The following is a 6000-nucleotide window of genomic DNA, read 5'->3' as shown; positions in this document are numbered from 1 at the left end:
TTTGTTTTTCTAAAGTCTCTGTATACAGACCACTAAAGGAAGCACAGACTGAATGTACAAGGTTTTCTCTTTAAAGACCAGACAGGCACTGAAAGCAGACATTTCGGGGTGGTGCCATTTTCAGAAGATGACTCTAAACAATTCAGTGTGTTTTCAACAAAACTATTAAAGATCATTTTAGGATAAACGTCAGTGTAAAGTATCAATATTTGTGCGTTGTGCCATATTTTACTTTTAAAATTAGTTTATGATCTTAAATACTTAAAAGTATGTCTTTGAAAGTGCTTATAAAACAATTTATTCAAAATGTTTCACAATTATTTTTATTTTGTTGAAAAATATTATATTTGATTACTAGAATAAAACTATAGTCTCCTTTTGATCATGAAGGTTCTTAAAACAAAATTATGTCAAGAATGTGATTATCAACACAGATATTTTCCTGATAGGAAGAAAAGGAATATTTTCATTAAAACTAAACATAAAATATCTTGAATTATACATCTATATTTGATTATTTGCTTGAACGTGCCTATCAAACATGAACATAGAACCCAGAAACATGCATTGATAATTCAATTCCTTAATGTTTGCAGATTCCAGCCAGATGACATCATCACACATAGCTTTCAAGTTTGTCATGATGAAGACTTATTTTATGGTTTGAGGAAAAAGTATGTCTTCATAATGACTTCAGGACTTTGATTTATAATGTTGGGACATTTACATGTGTGGTCGTAGAGGTCACTGTTAGTCTCCCTTTAAGTAATACAATATTAACACAGGAAGCCTGTTTTCCCTGACAGCTCTGTCCTGAAATGACATCCAGTATTACATCCATCCCTCCACATACCCACTCCCCCACCCAGGCTTTTCTCTCTTAACACCCTTCTAATTATTTTGCACCCATTCATTTTTGTTTTATTTATGACTTTATTAATTTTCAAGAATGTACATTTAATTAAGAGCACAAATTTATATCTCATTCATCTATAACCACATCTTCTCCCCCCACCCTTAAAGAATATAGCATATACACTTGGTTATCAATACATCCAGTTCACATTCATTCTTCAAATTAAAATGTTTACGGAACACTTCGGTGTTCTGGATACTAAGAGATTCTATTAAGTGATCTTTAAACATGAGAGAGAGAGAGAAAGAGAGAAAAAGAGAGAGAGAGAGAGAGAGAGAGAGAGAGAGAGAGAGAAAAGGCCGTGCATACTTGATGCAGCTCCTTTCCTGTTGTCCTGATAACATACCATGACCAAAGGCAACTTAAGGGAGTTTATTTCTGCCTGTGGTTTGGTTTTAGAGGCAGAGACCATATGGTGGAAGAGATATGGCAGAAAGAGGTTGAGAGATTGTATCTTTAACTCCAAACAACAAGCAGAGAGAGAGAGAGAGAGAGAGAGAGAGAGAGAGAGAGAGAGAGAGAGAGAGAGAGAGAGAGAACTGGAATGGGGAGAGACTATGAACCCTTATAGCCAGTCCCCAGGGATGTACTTCCTCTGGCAAGGTTGAACGGCTCCTCCCAACAGCCCCCACCTGAGGATGAGTGTTCAAATACCTGAGCCTGTAAGGAGCGCTCTTATTCAAACCACAACAATTTGGCAACTGAAGGAAATGTTAAAACGAAGTGATCTCATCTCAGATCTATGCAGATTTTTAAAGGGAGTGGAAGAGGGCTGTCCACGAGCCATCCTTCCATCCACCAGTGTGCTGTTAACCACTGTTAACAAACCTGCAAGCACAACAGTTTTCTCTGCCATCCATCCAAACAGACCAGAGGTGACTCAAACGCTTTAATCCCCCTGGACCACAAGGTTGTCTCTGGCTTCACTGTCACTTCAGGATTCCCCACAAAAGGAAGATGGCAGGCAGCTGGCACTCAAGGTAAGCCTCCCTGTGTTAGGCTGAGACACTCTGGCTCTCCACACTTCTGGGAGGGGGATTCCCACACATCCTGCAGCCATCAAAGGCAGCATGCAATCTAGCAAGATCTTTCAAGACACTTCATGCATCTTGTGTAATGTGATTACTGAATTTGGCTTTGAAACTAAGTAGTGTTGTTGTTATCTCTTTAAAAGAACCATTCAGAGCATGGAGAGGTGCTCAGTGGTTAAATACACCGAGTTTGGTCGCCAGCAACCACATGGTAGCTCACAACTACAATGCCAGTTCCTGAGGATCCAATGACCCCTTCTGGCCTCCTTGGACACCAGGCTTGTACATAGTAGACAAAAACACATTCAGGCAAATAGTCACACATATAAACATAGTAAGTAAATGTATTTTAAGATTAATTTGGTGTGAGAAGTGTTATGTGTGGGTGAGGTGGTGCCCTATGTTCTTCAGTCAATTCTCTAAGTATTTTCCCCCTACAGTGCTGTCTAACCCTTTCTGTGATTCCTCCTGTGTCTTCCTTATTCACTGAGAAGGAAACGGAAGACCAATGAAGGCAGCTGAACCGTTAAAGAACTCATGACTGAAAGTGAAAAGCCTACATCCGTGTCCAAGAAAACTTGACTCCAAAATCCAAACTCCTAAGAAAGTACCATGCCAGTTTCTCAAAAGTCTCTTTCAATGCCATGTACAATGAATAGCGTGAACCTTAGACTTTGAAAGTGTGTTTCAAAGTCCATAACGGAGGTGCCGTTTTCTCCCAGTACCAACAGGGTGGTGGGGAGGGTGACTGTTAGCAAGGGTAACTGAACCCTTACAGCATTTCAACCTGTAAGGAGGAGACCTCACAGGTGGAAAAGTCCAGGAGTTCCTAATAACAGGTCTGTACAAGGAAGATCTAACTGTTTGCAAACAGTAAGAAGTTGAAAAGCAGATTCAAGGGGAAAATACTGAGATATAAGAAAATGTACATAACTACGTTCTCTGCTAGAATTTGTTGACAGAAAAGTGTGAGATTGTGAAGGGCAGGGTTAGCTTGCAAAGGGATGCGAGGAGGTGGGGAGGAGGAGAAAGAGGACAGGGAGGAGGAAAGGAAGGAGGAGGAGGGGAGAGAGAACAGGGAGGAAGAAGGAGAGGACTAAAAAGCACAGACACTATTCTTTCTCTAATACCTAGACTAAGTTCTTCTCATGGGTGTGGCAATAGAACAATGGGTGAATTTAAATTTAAAAGAAAGAAAGGAGAGGGAGAGGGAGAGGGGGAGAGAGAGAAAGAGAGAGAGATTGACTTAACCTTGAGAAGTGTCTCACACCTCAGAATACAGAGGGACTTGCTCTATTAGAAGGCACCTTGCAGCATTTCACTTGGCCCCTCACAAAAGGTTCTGTCCCAGTTTTGTATTTTTAAGAGCAAAAGTAGTGTTCCTAAAACGTGTGTGAAGTTCATTTCAGCAAATCAGACCGTTAAAGTAGGGGGAAGTGCAAGTAAAGGAGAATCCTACCAAGGGCTGGAGAGATGGCTTAGTGGTTAAGAGTACCCGACTACTCTTCCAGAGGTCCTGAGTTCAATTCCCAGCAACCACATGGTGGCTCACAACCATCTGTAAAGAGATCCGATGCCCTCTTCTGGTGTATCTGAAGACAACTACAGTGTACTTATATATAATAAATGAATAAATCTTAAAAAAAAAAAAAGAAAGAAAGAAAAAGGAGAAACCAACCTGTTGCCTAAGAAGTAAATCCTACGTGCAACCTTAGATTCCATTCCAATTCTGAAAACCCTTCCTGGGAAGTTCTTCCTTTAGTGGGAGTGCTGGGTTACTTCTACTCGCCTTTTGGTTACTGAGGAAAGAAACCCTTGCTGTATTAGGACTTTCTGAGTGGACGCACAGGACAGCACAGGACAATGACGTCATTGGCCCTCAGTCTCCACACCTCCCATACTGAGTAACAGTGTTTACATCAAAAGGTAACGATGAATTGAAGGAAGAAACCCAGAAAATACCAAGTCAAAATCCTTTTTCTTCTCCATATTCTTCCTCCTTAAATTTCACACTAATTGGCTCCCTAGCGTCGTCTCTGAGGCCTCCTCAAGCTTTAACGGTCTTCGGAGGTGAGTCCTTCTGTTGGAAATACTTTTTTACATTCAGTCTGATTTCCTGGTTTCATTTCCTGCAACAGTTTCAAGAATCACCAGAGAATAGAGACAGAGAGGAAAGAGAGCAGAGAAAGTACCAGCGTGGCTTCCTGTGCGCCTGCGTCACCAACTGCAGCTGCTGTGGTTTGGTGAAGGGAAGCCACAGACGACCTCTAGAACAGCAGCTGCAGAAGCCACTCCGAAGACACTCAAGAGTGTGCATGGTTCACGAATGTGGACTGGAAAGGATAGGGAGCAGGTGGGGACGTCCGAGGGACATGGAAACATAGAAAAGTCAGAGGAAAGGAAGGGGAAGAGGTTCTGAACAAGGGAAGAAGAGAAGAAAGGGAGGGAGGGAGAAGAAGGAGGAGGAGAAGTCATTTCAACTCGGCTGTATTTCGGCACTTTACCAGGTCCACAAGTACGTTAGGCAACTTTCCCAGTAACGCAGAGCATAAACACTTAGTTCCATTTTCCATGTCATCAGCCAAGATGTCAGGGCACACACAGACCAGGGACCCCGACCGCTGTCCATTTCACATGCCGATTCTCAATGGGGTGAGCCAGGCGTGCAGCCCAAATCAGGCTCCTCAGAAGTAGGGAGGTCGCTCAAAGGGTAAGACACTGCTGCCAGACCTGACCATCTGAGTTGGATTACAGGGCCCACGTGCTGTCTGGAGAATTAAACTTTACATAGAATGAGAAGGCTTATTGTAAACACAGGGGGTGGGGGAAGAGAGACAGACAGACAGACAGACACAATAGAGTCCTCCGTGCAAAGGTCACAGATGTGAGGCTAGTACTACTTTGTATTCCAGTCTTAAAGCCACAGGCAATTAGGCTGCAAATAGATTCTGAAAAATAATAATTACATAAATCAAAGTTCCATTTACTTCCTTATATCACTATCGATTCTGCGTGTCCTTATCAAATTTACATTCTGCTGCTCTCACTGCCTGCCCCCTGCAGCCTCCCGCTCTCTGATCTAGGAGCCCACCTGTGCCTCCCTGTCACAAAGATGCTCTTCCACAGAAGGCAGCTCCCAAGGAAGTGCAGAGCACCAGGAGCCTGTCCTCTTAAGCCAGCCTCCATTTCTCGGTACAGTTGCTCCCCAAGACCTCCTGGCTCCTGCCAGGTTTTCTAAATCCAACTTCTCCTCCTGAGAGAAGGATCGCATGACACTGATTAACTCTGCAGACTGATAAATGCCCTCTCGCCTGGCAGCACTGTGAATCATAGATATTGACTAGCACTGAGATTTGCAGGTTCTGGCAGAGGGGACAATGCTGAGGGAAAAGGGGAGGAGTGAGCTTTCCATGGAAGGTCCTGGGATTTCACGGGGAAAGGAGACTTTAAAGTGTGAAAGGTCAAGGTTCGAGGGAACCTGAATACCTCTGAACCTGACAACTGGAGCTCCACCTGGGACCCACACGGTGAGAGAACGGCCCTCTGCAAGTTGTCTTCTGATCTTCATAGAAGCTCTACAGCACACATATGCATGTGTGTGCTGCAGAGCCTCTATGCACACGCACACACACACACACACACACACACACACACAGAGAGAGAGAGAGAGAGAGAGAGAGAGAGAAAGAGAGAGAGAGAACGAGAGAGAACTCTGCTGCATACACAAAAGGAAATCTGTAATTCTTGGCCCCATATTTACTTAGATTTGATTTTTAAAATGTGCATGGGTGTTTTGACTAGGTATATATGTGTACACTGTACACTGTACATGTCAGGTGTCCAAAGAGGGTAAAGAGGGTGTGAGACGCCATGAAACTAGAGTGACCGATGGCTATGAGAGGCCGTGTGGGTGCTGGGAAGCCAGCCTTAGTCTTCTGCAAGAGCAGTAGGTTCCCTTAATTGCTGAGCCATCTTTCTAAGCCCACTTTTTTAATCAACTTTCCTTTGCGTGTGTGTGTGTGTATGTTTGTGAGTGTGTGTGTGTGTGTATTG

This window comes from Rattus norvegicus, chromosome 8 (assembly GCF_036323735.1).
Source record: "Rattus norvegicus strain BN/NHsdMcwi chromosome 8, GRCr8, whole genome shotgun sequence".
Classification (NCBI taxonomy): domain Eukaryota; kingdom Metazoa; phylum Chordata; class Mammalia; order Rodentia; family Muridae; genus Rattus; species Rattus norvegicus.
Note: the sequence above shows the minus strand (reverse complement) of the source record.